Source organism: Grammomys surdaster, unplaced genomic scaffold, assembly GCF_004785775.1.
Source record: "Grammomys surdaster isolate TR1022 unplaced genomic scaffold, NIH_TR_1.0 126028, whole genome shotgun sequence".
NCBI lineage: Eukaryota > Metazoa > Chordata > Mammalia > Rodentia > Muridae > Grammomys > Grammomys surdaster.
The window spans coordinates 4,118,270-4,136,830 of record NW_021620841.1 but is presented as its reverse complement, the minus strand read 5'-3'; the positions used below and the strand labels follow the sequence as shown (position 1 = coordinate 4,136,830).

The window sequence follows — 18,561 nt, the reverse complement described above, 5'->3', positions numbered from 1 at the left end:
AAAATAGAATACTGAACAGGGACTGCTTTCCCTTCCCTCTCCAGCTATGTTTTCTTACAGCCACAAACATAATTCAATAAATGTAATTATTTTTCTTATGATAACATGTTTGTCTGGAGGCTGTGAGGAGTGATAATATACTATACATAGTGAACTACGAAGTCCTTGGTCCCGTGTTGAATTCATATCATCTAATTATTACACTAATGTTTTTATTGTGAAAGCAGTGTCTTAAGTACTCATATGATTTACAGAATGACACTCATGCAAATGATGCATTTGTTAAGGAAGCAAAACTAATTACGAGGAAATCTTGACATATGAGCCCCATGCTCAAGTTGCTCTAGGCAGAATCCTATGGTATTGATGTCTTCCTTGTATTAAAGACAAAATCCTTTGAGAAGGGCTCAGGGATTTGTTCCCTTTCGAATTTTAAAAAATTCTGGTGAAAGGACGTTTGGTCTCTAAGGATCAAGTCATGTTTTTAATTCTGAAATGCAACCTTATGTTCTCTTGTGTAATCATTTTTCCTAAAAAAAGATTTCTAGTATTTTTCTTTCCTCTCTCTTTTTCTTCAGACTTTTACAAACTCTAGACCCATGAATCCATTGACTGACAAATCTACAATGTCTTCTAGATAACGTCCCTGGGGTAGTCAGGTTGGCCAATGTAGCCAGAGGACTCTATTGCACATTACCTGTGAGGTTGAACAGCTAACCTAGTTCCTCATGTCTCACTTTGTTCATTGGCAAATAGAGAATATACAGAGCCCATCTCACAGAATAGCTCTGAGACTTTGGGAAAACAGTCTATAGATGTGGGTGTCTCTAGTGCTTACACTTGCAACCGTCCAGGGACAACATTCTTGCTATGTAGTTTTTGCTTGCTTATCACTCAAATGGCCTTACTACTCTTCCACCCAAGCTGGACCCTTTCATGTGTTCCTTATGAGCTTCATCAGTCAGAAGAAAGGGAGTGAACTTTTATTTCTTCTCTTCCATCAGCTTTATGCTCAATTTATTATCAAACCCTACTGATTTATATTTTAAGGGTCCTGGGACCCATCTCATTTGTCTACTTAGAGATACATTTTTGCTTATTTTGACTACATGGATCAACATCCAGGTGATCATTTCTTTGAACCCACTCTTACATCCTTTCTTCTTACCACAAGCATAGTGGTTTGAAAGAAATCTGTTCATACCCACCTCAGGTTCTATAGTTTTTTAAATACTGAAAGCATTTTTTGAAACTCCTAACGACCTTGTAGGGAATCTCTTTGTTCTCTGACTTCTAGTTAAAAGCTGCTCCTCCTTCTCCTCCTCCTCCTCCTCCTCCTCCTCTTTCTCCTTCTCCTCCTCCTCCTCCTTCTTCTTCTCCTCCTCCTCCCCCTCCTCTTTCTTTTCCTCCTCCTTCTTCTCTTCCTCCTTCTTCTCTTCCTCCTTCTTTTCCTTCTTCTTTTCCTCCTTCTCTTCTCTTCCTCTTCCTCCTTTTCCTCCTCTTCCTCCTTCTGCTTTTGTTTCTTTTCCTTTTGTGGTTCTCATGTTTCCCACTCCCGGGTCTCCTTACGTGTTTTCCCTTCAGCCAGAATATTCTTCCCATCCCATGGTTGATTACTATTCCTTAACAATGCTTAGCTTAAATGGCATTTCTCTGGCCACTCCGGTTGGATCAGTTTGTCATATATTCCAATTAGTTCATGCTTTCTTTTCATAAAATTTATTTAAAATGCAAGTTTATCACCACTGAGCTCGGCAGCTAGGAAGCCAGCTCCACGAAAGCCGTGCTGTCAATCCTGTTCACCTTTCACCAGCAGAACGCCTTGAACATATTTGGCATTCATTAGATGTTTATTGCATGACTTTCCTCACTTGAGAACTTAGAAATAGTTAAATATACAGGAAGTCCTTTATTTTAAAAATATACATACCAGGTGTAAGGCATGCAGCTCAGTGATAAACTACATAAAGGAGGCATTGGATTTAATGCAACACTCTCTGCCCTTCCCCCCCATACACACTTCAAACCTTTGCCAACAGTGAGTGTAGTGTTTAGATCCTATGTTCTAGACAGTTGACAGCAAACACTCACTAAATGCTACTTCTGAACACACAAAATTTTATTGGGCTTTATGACTTACATTTTAAATTCAATATAATTTATATTAAAGACAGACTGGTATTTTCCTGACCTATTGACTGAGCCTACCTACTAAATCTGTGCTACAGGAATGAAAACTCTGAGTGTTCATTTATATTTTAATTTGAAAATGATTTCAAGGCTATTAGATGTGAATCCAGAGCTGGGTGCTGTGAGGGAAATAAAGAGGTAAGAGGCAAAGAACCAACTCTTCTATAACACCAGTCTTCCAAAAACATCTGGGTGAATTAGTCTGTTTTAAAATTTGAAAGCAGCTTTCAAATCAACAGAGGAGGTAAGAGAAGACTTTGAATATTGTGATTAGTTGCTTTTGCTGTTGACTTTACTGAAATCTTGTTAAGGGAGGAACGATTTATTTTGAATCACAGTTTCAGTCTGTCTTAATGGAGAGGCTATGGAAGAACAGTTCAGTTTACATCTGGTAGGGACAGGAAGCAGAGAGCAAAACAGGAAGCAGTTAGGAATAACATGTGGCAAGGATCTGCCCCAGTGATGCACTTCCCTACACTTGTGTGGCCGCCACAAATACCGATTATTTTGCGAGAATGAGGTAGACTCTACACATTCAAACCATAATATGCAAATGCAATAGATTCTGGGTGGAGACTGGTTCTACTAAGAAACATCCCAATCCCATCTTTTGTCCTGTATTCAAGTTTAGGACTTAGAAAATCATAAACCTCAAGACTGTTGTAGGACTGTGAAAGGACAGCATGGTTTCTGGTTGAGCACTGGCTAGAAATCGCCAGAGACCCTGCAGGTTGGAGACTCTACAGGTTTCCCTGCAAAGGGATGGCATGCTTTTCGACATGCTTCCGACTCCAGGCTTCTGACACAAGGCTGAAGACCTCTACAGAGTGGGGTCTTCTGGTCATGTAGGACAACACCCCTACTAGCCCCTCCACAGGTAGAGAGCATGGCTATAAGCCACAGAACCTCAAGACAGATCTCCATATTAATGAGATATCTAAAGGCCAGAGGGCATGCCCAATTAAGCATTCCTTCCCAGACCCTCCTCTTTACAAAAGGTATTTAACCTCAGGCTCACCCTTAAAATACTTGGGTATAGCTTCATCCATTTTCTGACATGACAATAAATATCTGAAGACCATAGCCTATTTCTCTTCTTTGGGACCCTCCGTGGGGAACTGTGGAGAAGGTTTTCAACTACCAAGTCACTGCCTAATCTCCCACAGATGACTTCTCTACGTTTCCAGCCAAGGAAGCCACTAACTCAAGCAAGCAAGCAGAGCCTGCCATGACCAAGCCAAAGGAGTCGCCTTGACCCAAGACTCTCATCCCTGAGGGACACAGCCAGAGCTTCTTCCCCTTCCCTTGGGACCTCAAACTGTGTTTCCCCACCCTGAATGGAGTCCTGCAACTTCTCTTCCCCATGTCCACTTGTGCCAGTGTAGAGTGAACAGAGTCAAATTCCTGCATCTCTGACCCTTTGAGCAATGGCCCTAGCCCCTTGGGGGTGCAGCTGTGGGACCCACAATTCAACAAAAAAACGGACCCATGAGTACACTACAACCCCACAGTTTGTGTCTCTCATCTTGCCTTTTATTATAATCATTCAAGGAGCTTGATAATATTTGAGTTCTGTCTCAGTATAGTTTGAGATGCCACAAGGACATGTTTGGTGCTGTGCATGGTATCAAGCATACATACATATACTTATATATTTATACATATATATGTATGTATACATTTGGGGAAAGGACCCAACTCAGGAAGGCAACCTTGGGTGGGTGAGGGCTAGCAGCAAGGGCTAAGGTTGGGGAGGAGTCTCCTGCTCAGGCATGTCATTAGTGCTAGGCTCTTTCTTAGATGTCTATTGATAATGTCACAGAGAAGTGTTCATAATCATAGCACCGATCTTCAGAAACATCTGAGTGAATTAACTAATTTCTAAATTAGCAACCAAAATGTGTTAGAACACGAACAGTAAAATTATAAAAACATGCTGAGGAGAAAAATGTGATTGCATTAGCAATTCTTGGCTTTAAGTTAAATTTATTTAAAGCTATTCTAAGAACATATGCAATAGAAGTAAATGTGGATTACAACATTTGTGGAGGGGAAGCCATATCAAAATAAATTTAATTATAAGTCAAGCATGGAATGTAGAAATAAAGAGATCTTGGGGCTCATCTTTTATTTTAAAGTGAAGGTTATAGAGAAACAACCTTAGGTGGCTTGCCTGGGTCACACACTAACTATTTGGGGATGATTTCTTTCATACTAGCTAATTTGTAAAGGAAATAGTGATGTTAGTTCTGTAGATCTTCCTTTAAGATAACTTACAAGTTTAATATTTGTTACACTTATTATCACTGTTTTGACAGTGTATTAATCAAATATCTCTAGAGCGGTGGTTCTCAACTGTGGGTTGTGACTCCTTTGGGAGTCACCTATCAGATATCCTGCATATCAGGTGTTTATATTACAATTCATAACAGTAGGAAAATTACAGTTATGAAGTAGCAACAAAATAATTTTATGGTTGTGGGGGCACTACAACATGAGTTACTGTATTAAAGAATAGCAGCATTAGGAAGGTTGAGAACCACTGCTCTAAAAGAACAGAACAAATATAATGAATATATACTGAGATGGGGTTTATTAGACTGGCTTACACAATATGGTCTTGGTAGTGCAACAACAGCAGTCTTCTCAGAAGAGAGGCTGAGTACTTGTAACTATTCAGTTCATGAGGCTGGGTGGCTCAGTCGTACTGACTTGAAACCTTTTTCTCTAGAGCTATTGTCTAGACCATGATGGGAAGATGCTGCCCACATTGAGTGTGGATCTTCTCACCTCAGATAACTCAATCAAGTAAAGTCCTAAAAAGTATGCCCAGAGACTTGGCTGTTAGCTGATCTCAGATCTAGGCAACAAGACAACCAAGATTATCCATCACAGACTGTGTGCAAATTATTGTAACTGTGACATTAATCAATGAATTAAATATATTGCTTTTTTATTTAGCCCCTATCGAATCTTTAAATATATATTAAAAATTGCAGTTATCATGAACCTTAAAGGGACTATAAAAACTTACCATTTTAATGACATTTATATTTCTGCCAAACAAACCTCATATGTTTCTACTTGCCCATTCCTTGCAGATTTCATGATTCTGAATAAGAAATGGTAAATCAATGTGACTCTATTTCACGAACAGTTGCTATCTGTAGTTTATGAAACAGTCAACAAAAACTGGGGCTTTGCTATCAATATATAACATTGTTTTCACCAGAAATCTGGAAAGGCTGGTTCCCAAAGGTATTAGGATAAAGATCCACTCACAAATAAAAATCCTCCCACCAAAATAGGATCAGGTTCTTACTATATTTTGTATCAGTTCAGTTAAACACAGGACAAAAGATTATGATATCATTAAAAACGAAAAGGAATCCTTCCAAGATCCACAGATTCAAATCATAACTGCTATTTTGCATTGACTAGCACTTTTGTTGACTCCGAAGCCCTGGTGCTTCATAAAAATGTTAGCATTCAGTGTCTGTGTGTGGCCACATTTATGCAGAGATGATGAAGGGAGGCCTTTGGCTCTTGGCAGCTGCTTCTTTGTATGAGATCACTATTTTCCCCTGCCCTCCCTGGGACAAGGTAGCCTCTATATTTCAAGGACCATCTTCATGCTGACGGCACAGCATCTGGTCTGCATAGCTTATGTGTAAGGTCCCAGAGCCTCATACTGATAATCATTTTTAAGTCCATTCCTCTGTGGATGGTCCACATGTTTCGTCTGTTGTATTTTTCCAGATATTGGTTTTCTTGTATATCTTTCTTTTTCTTTTCTTACCATATCTTTAGTTATCTTTGCCTTGTCTTCTATATGGATGTTCTAAACCAAGATACTCTCAGATTTTTAGGTACATACTCTACAGACGTTGAAGGCTTTTGGAGCCATCTTGTGACACATACACACACACACATCAACACACAACCTATACCTTATGCTACAATAATAGTCATTATGTGTGATGCTTTAGGTTGTATTATTCTACACTTTATAAACTCTTATCTATAGAAGACAATGTAGCAGTGGCCTAAACTCTTCCTGGTTGAACTTATTCCTCTTTTTTTTTAAATCAATTTAGCCACAAACATAATTATACTTGTTGCATGTCATTGAGATATTTTCTGACACCTTAGTTAATTTGCTGAGAATTCTGCTTAGTGCCTATTTGAAAACTTTAAAAAGTTTTTCTATTTGCCAAAATGTATTTGTTTTAATTGTTAACAAAGTTTATAATAATCAGTTGAGTGGAGTGTTTTATTCTTTTCTTAGTTTAGGCTGAGATTGCCCAGTTGTCTGGGACCAACTCCTGCCTTGTCTACTAACAGACGAGTCAGTGATGGCAGTATGAGCTTCTTATTGCTGCTGTTATAAATTATTTTGAATGTGGTGGACTATTTTCCAGATGGTTGAAAGCAAAAAATCACTTATAAATTTTAACATCAGGAAGTTGGCATGTGGACATAAGTTTTCAATTTAGGCATTTAATTGATTTTCAGTGAACTGATTTTAGAATATTCGATTTTTGGCATATTGACTTGATTCCCTGTGAAACACATTATGTCATTTTAATTTTACAGGAATTCTGATTAGCACAGTACTTCTGAATAATTCTCTTTGTGAGGGACAAGTGGATGCACTTCATATCCAGTTTTCTTGGCACAGATGACTTGAAATGCTGTGACTCATGCCATAAAGTATATGTATTACCATTTTGTCCTAAATGAGGATTGTAAAATTTGATCTCTTAGCTAAAATGGCATTTGGCAGATTTTTCTATTATTATTATTTTTTCTCTTTCACTGTAGTCTATATAGGAGTTTCATTCAGAATGTGTAAATGTTCTCTGTATTAAACTCTGACCCAGGGGTTTTAGGATCCACTAATAGTTCCTGCTTGAATCAATTATTATATGGCTGATAACGCAAAAGAAGTTTTCTAGTATTTGTAAACTTTATTTTTACTTTTTATGTGTGTGGATGTCTTTGTAGCTTATGGGTGCAATATTAGCAAAAGCCCAAAGAGAACATTGGGCTCTCTAGATCTTGTGTAACAATTGTTTGTGAGCATCTTGAGTTGCTAGGATTTGCACTTCTTCCTTTGGAAGAGCAGCCAGTGTCCTTGAATGCTGAATCATCTTTTCAGCCCAAAGTTTCAATGGAAAGATTTCTTCTATATGCATATATTAGCTACTTTATGTATTGCGGAGATAAAATGCCTGGCAAAAATAAGGATAGAAGAGCTTACTTTAACTTATAGTCTAAAAGTAGAATCCTTCGTGGTGGGTAAAGCACAGAAGAAAGGGCACGAACGAGATGATCACATTGCATCTTCAGTCGGGAAGCAGGGATATGGGTGGTGGTCCTCAGCTCACTGTCTCCTTTTCTTCACTCCAGGATCCCAGCCCATGGTATGGTGCCACCCACATTTACACCTTAATTAACACAGTCTAGAAAATCTATCATAGATACTTTCAAAAGTTTATTCTTGTGGTGATTCTAAGCCCATCATTGACAACCTAGATTAGCCATTGATTTTTTTTGTTATCATTATTATTCTTGATCCTCAACCTAGCTCAAGTCTGAAGCCCTGACTCCTCTTGAGTCTTTATGACTTTACTTCATTAGGTTTTAGGCTTTTTTCTCAACACACACACACACACACACACACACACACACACACACACACACACACACGAGAGAGAGAAAGAGAGAGAGAGAGAGAGAGAGAGAGAGAGAGAGAGAGAGAGAATCCCAGTCTTGTCTTGTATGTCCTTCTTCTAAGATATGAAATCATTAATCTTTGAAGGAGACAGTATGGAACTTACTGTTGTCACTGTTACTAAGTATTTGCCCCTTTCAGGCCTCCAGAGAGGTCAGAGTTAAAAATAGGTCAAACTAGGCTAGGTAATTTCTGGTTTCTTTGGAGACTTAGTTGTGTCATGTGATGTCTTTTCAGGGAACTGCCTTATGAGAGGACACATAGGCAGTGTGTCCTGAAGCAGGCACATAGGAGGATGTTTTGGTGAGAACAGACATATAGTGTTTTCTTGGGAAGCTGACTAGAGAAAGAGCATGTAATGTTTTCCTGGGGTGGACGCTTGAGAGGGCACACAATGTTTGGAAAGGGTGTAAGTATAAACCTATAGACAGTAGATGACACTGTGGCATTTGTGTACCTTGCCCCTCTTTGTTGGGCTGTGCTGATGGTTGGTCTTTGGTGAAAACACTGTGTCATTGGTTTACCTTGCTTTCTTCACTGATCATTGTTTGTTGTGACTACACAGAGAGAAACACACCAAAGAAGTTCTTGTGATATTCTGGTAGCTTCGTGTTGCTTCTGCTTCTGTATGGTGTTGAGCTGATTGGCAGAGCCTTGCAGTTTCTTTTGATTCATGTGAACTCAGCTGCTGATATCCTGACAATGAAGATTGGAATCACCCCAAAGAACTATTTCTAAACAGGCCCACATTCCCTTTACCCTACTAATCTTTCCTTTCCATTACCTCTGGTGGGTGGTGTATTACAAGGGAGATTCAAGTGTTTAAGAACCCTTATTAAAGTAGTTTTGAAAATCTAAGTTTACAATGATAAGTGCCTTTTCCATCACTTGGAAGGCAAAAGCAGGCAGATTTATGTGTATTTGTGACTAGCCTTGTCTACATAGTGAGTCCCAGGCCACTCAGGGCTACATTTTAAGAATATCTCTGTGATGGTTTAAAAGACGTGACACTATTAGGAGATGTGGCCTTGTTGGAGTGTGTGACCTTGTTGGAAGAAGTCCGTCACTGGGGTTGGACACTTGAGGTGGGACTGTCTCCCTCAGCGGCAATGGGAAACTCAAAGGCATAGAAGGTGAAGGATGATCTATTAGCACCAGATCTGGGCAATTGGAGACTATTAAAGCTTGTATAGGATTTGTCATGGAATTAGACCAAGACGAAAATTGTCAAGAGCATCTATGGTGGGATGAGAGGTGTCTGATATAGTCACCTTTACTCCTGAATCTTAGTCATCCTCTTAATTTTCATCTATGAAGTAGAGGCACAATAGCTATCCATGGTATGCTAAAATATAAAATAAGACTCATCATATATTTCATAAATAAGACATGTTTTTTTCCTGTTTTCATATCACCGTGGCTCATAAATTATTCATCTTGGGGGAGGTTCGAGATGTTGGGAAAATCTGACTTCTACTAATGGCTCAGCAGTTACATTAGAAGTCTTGTTGTTCTGACCCAGTCTCCATGATGGCATGATGGTCATTGAATCTTTTATCTCGTCCTCCCTCTCCTGGGCTGTCCTTTCCCTCATATTCTGAGTTCTTTTTGTTTGAAACAACCACCCGATGTTTCTCCTCTTGCCTCATCTTTCTTCTGTCAGAATAATCTTCTTGAACAATATTATGCATCTGGGCATAATATTGTTTCTTCTCCCAAACATGAGTTGTTTTCAAAAGTCTACTCAATTAGATGAAGTCTTCTTCTGACAGATTTACAGATTTTCAGAAATTAATGAAATCTGCCTTTTCTAGTTCCTTCTGTGTTAGTAGTATCCATATACTTAATTGCAGCCACCAAACTAGATCTCTAGTTTTCTCAGATACATACTGTACTTTAGGTCATTCCTTACCCTTATTCTTCTATGGTCTCAAGTACCTTTCCTGCAACCGCCTTAAAAATAATTCCTGATTTTTAATTGTTTTTGTTTTCAAAGCACATCTTTGAAACTAACTTTTTCAGGAAGCCTGGGTATCTTGGTCAAACCTGGTTTCATCATGACCAATGCTGAATCAGTTTTCATGATATTCCTTGCTAGCCTGTGGGTCATTATTTATCATTGTTAGTAGCTCTCCCTGACAAGGTGAAGGGTTATCCAGTGTCTCTCTTAACAGAGCTACAGGAATATTTCAAGTAGATCTCTAGTTTAGAACCTAGGTTTAAGACTAGGAAGAGATAAGCAGGCTCTGATGATGGAATGAGAGGGAATTAGTGTGCAAAGATGTTTATGTTTTTTGTTCCTAGATTGATCATTCTCTACCACAGACATCCACAGAAAAGAAGCCTTCCCTTCTGTGATGAGAAAGCTGTATTGCACGATGGAGACAGATATTGACTGATTTTTTTTTTAGACATTTGATTCTCTGTGAGTTTCCCATCATGCACCCCAGTCCTGTTCATCTCCCTCTCCTTCACATCCACTCTTTGCATGTGCAACCTCCTTCCCTCCCAAAAAACAACCACACCACCACCACCACCACCACCACCAATAATAACAACAAAGCACAAAATACTTCTCATCATGGAAACTGTAGTGTGTCACAGTGTGTCCCACAGTATATCGCTCTGTCCACACAACTTGACTTGCAAGTACTCATTACAATGCATCATTGCTCTGGTTCAAGATCTCTGGTTTCTGTGATACCATCAGTATTGAATCCTCCCCAGGCCTCTTCCCAGTTATCCTGCTGTTGTCTTGTGTCATGGAGATCCTGCAGCTTTGGATCACCAGGACTGGCCCTTTCACAGGTCCCAAGTGTTAGCAGATGAAAAAGATTTTGAGGTAGGCCAACTCAGAGCCCCGGATCTGAGCTTGGGTGGTAGGTAGTTGATCTGGACATCCAACTTGCTCTTCCTTATTCATGCCACCATGGCTAGCTTTCCAGAACTGTTCTGGCTAGGCTACCCAATGCTACCATTGGCAGGAAGCAGAGTCAGCTCTCCTGCTGTAATGCCCTCGGGGTCAGCTCATCTGTATGTATGTCTCCTAGGCCAGTCCACTGTGCCGTTCAGTCAGACCCACTCTGCAAGTGCTGCAGCCTGCTAGGGGCTAGACTAGATCTCTTGCTGTCTCATCCTTGGGGCTCACCTGTGCTTTCGCCATCAGGGTGAGCTCCACTGTGTATCCCAGGTGAGGTTTCCAATTTCCCAAGCGCTTCAGCCCATGAGGAGGTAGCCTCAAACGGGGTCTCCTGCTTTCAGGCCCTCAGGGCAAGCTTTCTCTACTACTAACTACTACAGGTGGTGAGCAGGGAGAGCATCATTCTTGCACCCACACTACCTCATGGCAGATGAGTGGCTGGACCAGCTCTCCCATACTCTCACCCTCAGGGCCAACTCACCTGGACCCTCATCACCAGCATCAGCTCTGCTGTGCTGTCAAGGTGAGGTGTAGGACCTGCTCTCCCAAGTGCTTCAGCTGCTGAGGGGCAGAGCTAGTTCTCTTGTACTCAAGACCCAGTGGACAGCTTTCATGACCCCAGAGGTAGGAAGTAGGGATCACCTCTGTGTCCATGTCATTCTAAGGCAGACACATGGAGGGGTCAACTCACCTATAATCACACAGCTGGGCCTGCTCCCCCACTTCCCCACCATTTGGGCCAGCTCCAATGTGCTGCCTGGCTAGGCACAGGGTCTACAGGGCGATGACAGGTGACTGGTGCCACCAGTGAGGCTCTCCAGAGCTAGTGAGGAGCAGGGCCAGTTTAGTTCTGTACATCCTCTAGGCATCCACATGACCCCTGATGGGGACATCAACACAGACCCCTACTGATGCATAGCCACAGTCCCAGACATGGTCCTCAGCAGCAGCTTGGGCTGGGACCTCATCATGGCTGTAGGTCCACTCACAACAGGCTACTCCTCTCCATCCTTGAGTCTCCAGTTCCTTTGCTTTTCACAACGCTCAAGCTGGTCCACTTTTCTTTCTTTCCTATCTGCCCATCCCATACTCACACACTGTAGTGGTTCCTACTGACATCATGCAACTGGCAGGTCCCTGGGTGACATCCTCTGGCAAGCAAGTGTCCATGGCCTGCCTATTGCCATGTGCTGGAGGGCAGGTTTGTGGCTGGCCTGGTTTTCCACAGGTCTGGGTCTTCTTCCCATGCTGTGTTGCATGGTTGTATCATAGGCTAGGCTCTGTGTATCTATGGCCTACCCATTCTGTGGGGATGGAGGGTGGGTCTGTGGGCATCTTTCTTCACCTGCACTGAGTGGCATGGTGGAATGCAATTCTGTCTTCCTCCTCCCACTTTGTGTTGTATGGATTTGATTACATTTGTTTTTTATGTGTCCTAGGCATAGGACAGCTTTGGCCACCAAGCCAGGCATCAAGCTAGGATGAACAAAGGACTGCCATCTGCCCCTGACTGATAGAAGAACACAGTCACCAAAAGGAGTCTTTTGCCCATTGCCAGGGGGTGCTGACTGATGTTTTTAAACGACAATGTCCAGGATTTGCTAATGTGGACCATCTGGTAAAACTGGAATGGGAGCAGAAGAATATAATGTTTTTTTCCCCTACATAATAGGACCTTTGTGTCTCCTATGTCTACAGTGTGCAAATTATAAGCTGACGATAAATTCAATACGCTTATATAATGCAGTAATAATAGCTCAAACAATTAATCTCAACACGGTCATCTGACATAGTTATCTGTTAGAGTCACATGAAATCTGGCTTCCATTGACATCATTTCAAACACTCAGATGCCATTTGCTTTACTTGGGTGGAGTTATTTTTACTAATCCCACAATTGGGGAGAAATGAGTCTTAGTGCATGTAAGCTAACATTTTGTACCAGTGAGAACATATTTTGGTAGGGAAAAGATGAGGGCTAAAAATAGCAACCTGGAAAAGCCATTTTTATCAGGTTGATTCGACTGAGAAAGGTCCTTGAACTCTTGTCTTAAATATGAGGTCTGTTTTTCCTTTTTAGTCAGCTTCAGCAAGGAGAAAAGGTTGCTATTGCATGTTAAATAGTTTACGGTTTTAAAGCAAATAGAATTGTGTCTATGGAGAAGAAGTTTCTTCTAAGGGGAAAACTGGCTAATTTTGGCTCATCTCCCTAGAGTCACAGTTTCCTATCTAATGGGAATCCAAGAAGCTTTACTGTACATACTGAGAAAAGGCAGTGGGAAGAAGAGACACAGTGGGATTAGAGAATGCCCTTTTGAACTAGAGGACAGCTACAGAATCCAAGGTTTTAGAATTAGGATTGCAGGGCAATCAGGGGGCTGTGCAGCGTCTTGAGACAAATCAAACATGAATGTGAGTTATGTGGACACAGAACCTGTTTGTCTTGAATCTGTAGCCATCAAAACTTCCTTACAGGATTGATGCACCAGCCGGCTGGCAAAGCTCCTGGTCACCAGAGTCAGCCTGGCCTCAGTTCAATCGGATACTGGGGTCATAATGGCAGAAAAGATTGGTTTTTCTCACCAATATGATAACTGGCAATAAATGATAAAGAGATTTATTTTAATGTAAAAAAAATGGATGGATTTTCTAAAGCAGCAAATTCAATTCCCCAATGTTTGTACTCTTCTGTTGGTTTGTTCTTGGTCATAATAAAATGTCTAGTCCCCTTACAGTGACCATTCCTATCAGTTAGTAGTTATTGTCTATGTTGCCATTGCACTCTCCTGATTTGTGTGTGTGTGTGTGTGTGTGTGTGTATACTTTGTCCTTTAAGGCAGTACCAGGACCATTGGACACTTTGGGGCAAGACAAGGGGAATGGCTTGTGTCCCTGCATTTTCTGTTCTCCACCCCCATAGTCCACTCTGTGCTACGTACTTCATAGCAGAATTTGTAGTCACAGTGACCCTGTTCCCTTGGGGATCAGAAGTGCTGGGTACAGAGAACTTGTTCCCAATTCCCTCCTCATCTCCTTCTTGGAAGCTGCGTAGTTTCTATGGCTGGTTGATGTGAGTGGAGGAATGAGGTAAGAATGACACAGAGGCCTGGCTCCTTGCTTCAGTTCAGCTGAGTTGTGAGGGGACAGTCCTTCGGAAGACTCTATGGGGACACATCACACTGGTGCTGAGACTGCAATTCCATGCCAACATTCCTCACTCCCCATCCTGTTTGTTTCCAATCCTTGGAAGTATAACTGATGCAGACATCTCCGTATACTCATCTGTATGAAAATATCAGTCTTGGGTGTCTATACAAGACCCAAAGTCAAGTCAAGGAAACATTTAATTTCAATAAAAGAGAATGATTTCGAGGTGTGCTTAGCATAAGACAGGACAAGCGGCCCTGCTTCTCAGTTGGCAGTCATTGTGTAAACTCGTCCTTCACATGTACTGGAAAGTAAATTCTTGACGTTAATATGTGGAGTATAGATGTCACATATGTGTGACAACCTCTGAGGCATGGTTTCACAGAGGTCTCTTACTCTTCCCTATATGGGAGGATCTGTACAAGGAGGTCGATTCAATCAAGTTGGGAACTGGGAACAACTGGGTTTCTAAATTGGCCAAGTAAACAGAACAATGATCACAAGTCTTCACTCTATCATGTAGGTGATCTACAAGTATAATACAGTATTTAAGTTAACAGAGCTCTGTTGACATTATGAGCACGACAATACAATAAATCAGGAATGTGAGCAGCTCTATGGATTTATATATGACTAGTGGCCAATCCTTTTATCCTTCAGTAATCTTGTTTTTTTTTTTAAATTGGTTATTTTATTTATTTACATTTCAAATATTGTCCCAATTCCCAGTTTCGCCTCTGCAAACCCCCTATCCCATTCCTCCCCCCCCCCGCTTCTATAAGGGTGCTCCCCTACTCACCCACCTACTCCAGCTTCCCCACCCTGGCATTTCCCTACATTGGGGCATGGAGCCTCCATAGGACCAAGGGCCTCCCCTCCCATTGATGCCAGATAAGGCCATCCTCTGCTACATATGCAGCTGGAGCATGGGTCCATCCATGTGTACTCTTTGGTTGGTGGTTTAGTCTCTAGGAGCTCTGGGGGGCCTGCTTGGTTGATATTGTTGTTCTTCCTATGGGATTGCAAACCTCTACAGCTCCTTCAGTCCTTCCCCTAACTCCTCCATTGAGGTCCCCTTGCTCAGTCAGATGGTTGGCTGTGAGCATCGTCATCTGTAGTGGTCAGGCTCTGGCTGTGCCTCTCAGGGGACAGTTATACCAGGCTCCTGTCAGCAAGCGCTTCTTGGCATCAGCAATAGTGTCTGGGTTTGGTGTCTGCAGATGGGATGGCGTAATATTAAATGGGAAAAATTTGTATTGAGTTCCAGGAGCTGAAGGTGTACCTGAGTTACTGAGGGGTAAGAATGCAAAAAAGAAAACACACACACACACACACACACACACACACACACACACACACACACACACAGAGAGAGAGAGAGAGAGAGAGAGAGAGAGAGAGAGAGAGAGAGAGAGAGAATACAGAGCAAAGCCCGGTTAGAATGCTAATTTAGTCTCAGAACACTGTTTTATAAACATGAAATAGGAAAGAATAAAACGTCATCATATGACTTATATAAATAATTAGAGCCCCAATCCCTCTTAGGCTCAGACCATCTCATCTGAATCTTTTTTTTTTTTTTTTTTGGAGGGGTAGCGGTGGTTAAGATTTTAAAAGAACAATAACAAAATCCCAAGAATAATGTGTTGAATCTGTTGTCTTCCTTTGAATTGTTCAGGAAGATTAAACACATTCAAGGCAACATTTAGATGGACGTACCTGTACACCTCCATCTTCTTAACTCAGTTCTAGGATAACATTCTAACATAGGAGCGAAAGAAGAAATGAATGAGCTGTAACCCCAGCAACAAAGTAATTTTCAGTGTTTCCGTGTTCCCTTTGCCTGGCCATCAGCACACGTTAGGATGGCTAGTCTAAAACAAAGGTGACATTAAGGGCTTTCATGTCACCCTGCTGTGACAAGGAGAAGATGCTATTCCTAGTGAAAAAGGAAGTTAGACAAGAGATGCAACGCAAATTAGCATTGCTGAAAGGGAGAGAATGACTCTCTTAGCTGGTTTAAAATGTGGCAGCCAAGAAGAACTCCAGATGTAGATTCAAAAGCTAATTTCTTTGCACAGCCTTTGCTGATTGTGTTTATAAAAGTAAATGTCAAGGTAAGCTTGGCAAGGAACAAAAGGGATGCGTTCCATCCCTCCAATCTCACATTCCCCGAATGCTGTCTTTTACCTTTCTGAGTGTGCACAAGTCTGAGGCTGGGTCTCTGCTGGGAAACAGCATGCAAACACTCATGGAACAGCGGGACAGTCATTTTTCATATACGCTTTGTTTTCATTTCTGCGGCTTGGAAAGAGCAAGTTTCCAAATGCAGAAATCCATGTAATTGCTCTGCAACTTGGGTCCTAGCTTGCACTCTGGATTTTGTAAAGCATCTAGTTTTTTTTTTTTTTTTAAAAAATGCATTTGGAAGAGTGTGAACTTTGAATTAAAACCCTCCTTTTCATGTCTAGCTTTTATATCAGACAAACCTAAGTTTGTTTAGAGAATAGACAGGTGTGGAGAACACTTGTCAGTTCCTTGGCTGGGGTTTGCTTTATGCATTTTTTCTGTGACTGCATTTATGCTATCAAGTACTATGTCATAATCCACGAAGACGAGTGTTCTGAAATGAGAACAGTTAGCTCAGCAACTTTGAAATCAGTATGGGGGGGGTTCTTAAAAGTTAAAAATTCACGTGAAATATATGATCCATAAATTTGTGGGTATGCCATCAAGTGATCTAAGTCAACTTACAACAAAGATAACTGCATATCCATGTTTATTGCTTCACAATATTCAAACTGTGAGATCAGCATAGACTCCAATTAACAGATTGCTCTGGTGGCTAGTTTTGTTCACATGGCACAAGCTGGGGTTATCTGAGAAGAAGGAACCAAAACTGAGAAGTTGCCTCCCTAGGATTGGCTTGTAGACTAGCCTGTGGGACTTTTTTTTTTTATTTAATGATTGATGTGTAAGAGTCAGGTCCAATGTGAGTAGAGTCATATCTAGGCTGGGAGTCCTGGGGTATATAAGAAAGTTGGCTGCCCAAGCCATTAGGAACAAGCAGTAAGCAGTATTTATCCAGATTTTTCCATCAGTTTCTGTCTCCAGGTTCCTGTCTTGAATTCCTTGACTGACTTCCCAGGGTGATGGACTGTAAACTGTAAGATGAAATAGACCCTTTCCTTTTCAAGTTGCTTTCAGTCATAATGTTTTATCATAGCAATAGAAAGGTAGCTAAGACACAAATGGATAATAATGAAAAAATATATGACACATTTTTCATTTATAAAGAAGAATGATGTGTTATTTGAAGGAAAATGAATAGAATCAAAGATCATCTTACAAAGTCAAACATTGCATACTTTTTCTCAAATATGGACTCCAAAGGCAAGGAGGACGTGAATATTAAAAAAGATATTATGATGGATGTGAGGGGGAAAGAAAGGATAAGAAAAGCTAATAAAGGGTGAAATGACGGACCAACACATATACAGGTACAGAAATGCAGCAATGAAACCCTCTTTGTCCAGTTATTAGGTGTTGAAATGTTGATCATAATGCCATGAAGACACCATTTTTAAGGCTTTAAAAATGCTCTTTAATTAGGACAGGATGCTGTTTTCTCAACATCAGCATCTTGAATCCCTGTTTCTTGTTTTTAACTTTGTCTTCATTTCCAAACTTACCTAAATAGTTTTGTATATGTAACCCCACTCTGTCACTGAAGTTACTTCCTGGTGTCTGAGTTCTGCCTCATCGCTTTCTTGAAATGTTGACAGTCACCAGTGACGTTTTAGGAAGAGAATGTAAAGACCTTTAAAGGCTGATTCACTGTTTTGACCTCCCCATCGCACTTGCCTAGTTGATCATCCACACTAAAACCCTTCCTTGTTCTCTAAATTCCATAAAACTATGCTATGAGGCTGATTCTCAAAACCAGCATGTCTTCTTCTTAAGGGTAGTGCTGAAAACTATGAAGTTATTTTTGATGCATCTCCACCTGTTTACTCCAGAGCCTTGCCTATATTTCCTTTTAAATATTCTACCTTTATGGTTTTAAATCTCATGATTCCTACTGTTGTCCAAGTGCAGAAGCATTCTTGTTCTTAACTGAATTTTTCCACCTCATTCCAATCATTACAAAACTACTGTGGTGTTTTTTTTGTTTGTTTTTTGTTGTTGTTGTTGTTTTTTGTTTTTGCTTGTTTGTTTGGTTTGGTGTGCTTTTTTTTTTCTCTCCATAAATCACTTTTTACTGAATAAGTCACTTCATCGTATTCTGTGCGTGGGAGTGGCTGAATTCAAGCTAGTGGGAAACACATCTGTTCTAATAATACATTTTTTAAAAAAAATAGTAAGGCACTTCCTGTGAATATGTAGAAAAACCTCTTCACCTGTATTTGTCATGAAGATCAGAACATTGCTAAAACCCTCATCAGAGAATCTTCCTGCAGTAGATGGGAACTAACAGAGACCCACAACTGGACAATTTGCAAGAAATGAGAGACTTTTGAGCTTTCATTTCTAAATGGGATGTCTTTATCAAACCCCCTTCAGGGTT

General features: G+C 40.8%; 1 non-coding gene across 1 annotated transcript; it reads right to left on the bottom strand.

Moving 5' to 3' along the window:
• Positions 1-12,273: 12,273 nt before the first annotated feature.
• On the bottom strand, positions 12,274-12,410 carry LOC114610113. The gene has a single exon (XR_003709639.1). It is a non-coding gene; the product is annotated as a small nucleolar RNA SNORA48 (small nucleolar RNA).
• Between the last annotated feature and the right edge of the window lie 6,151 nt (positions 12,411-18,561).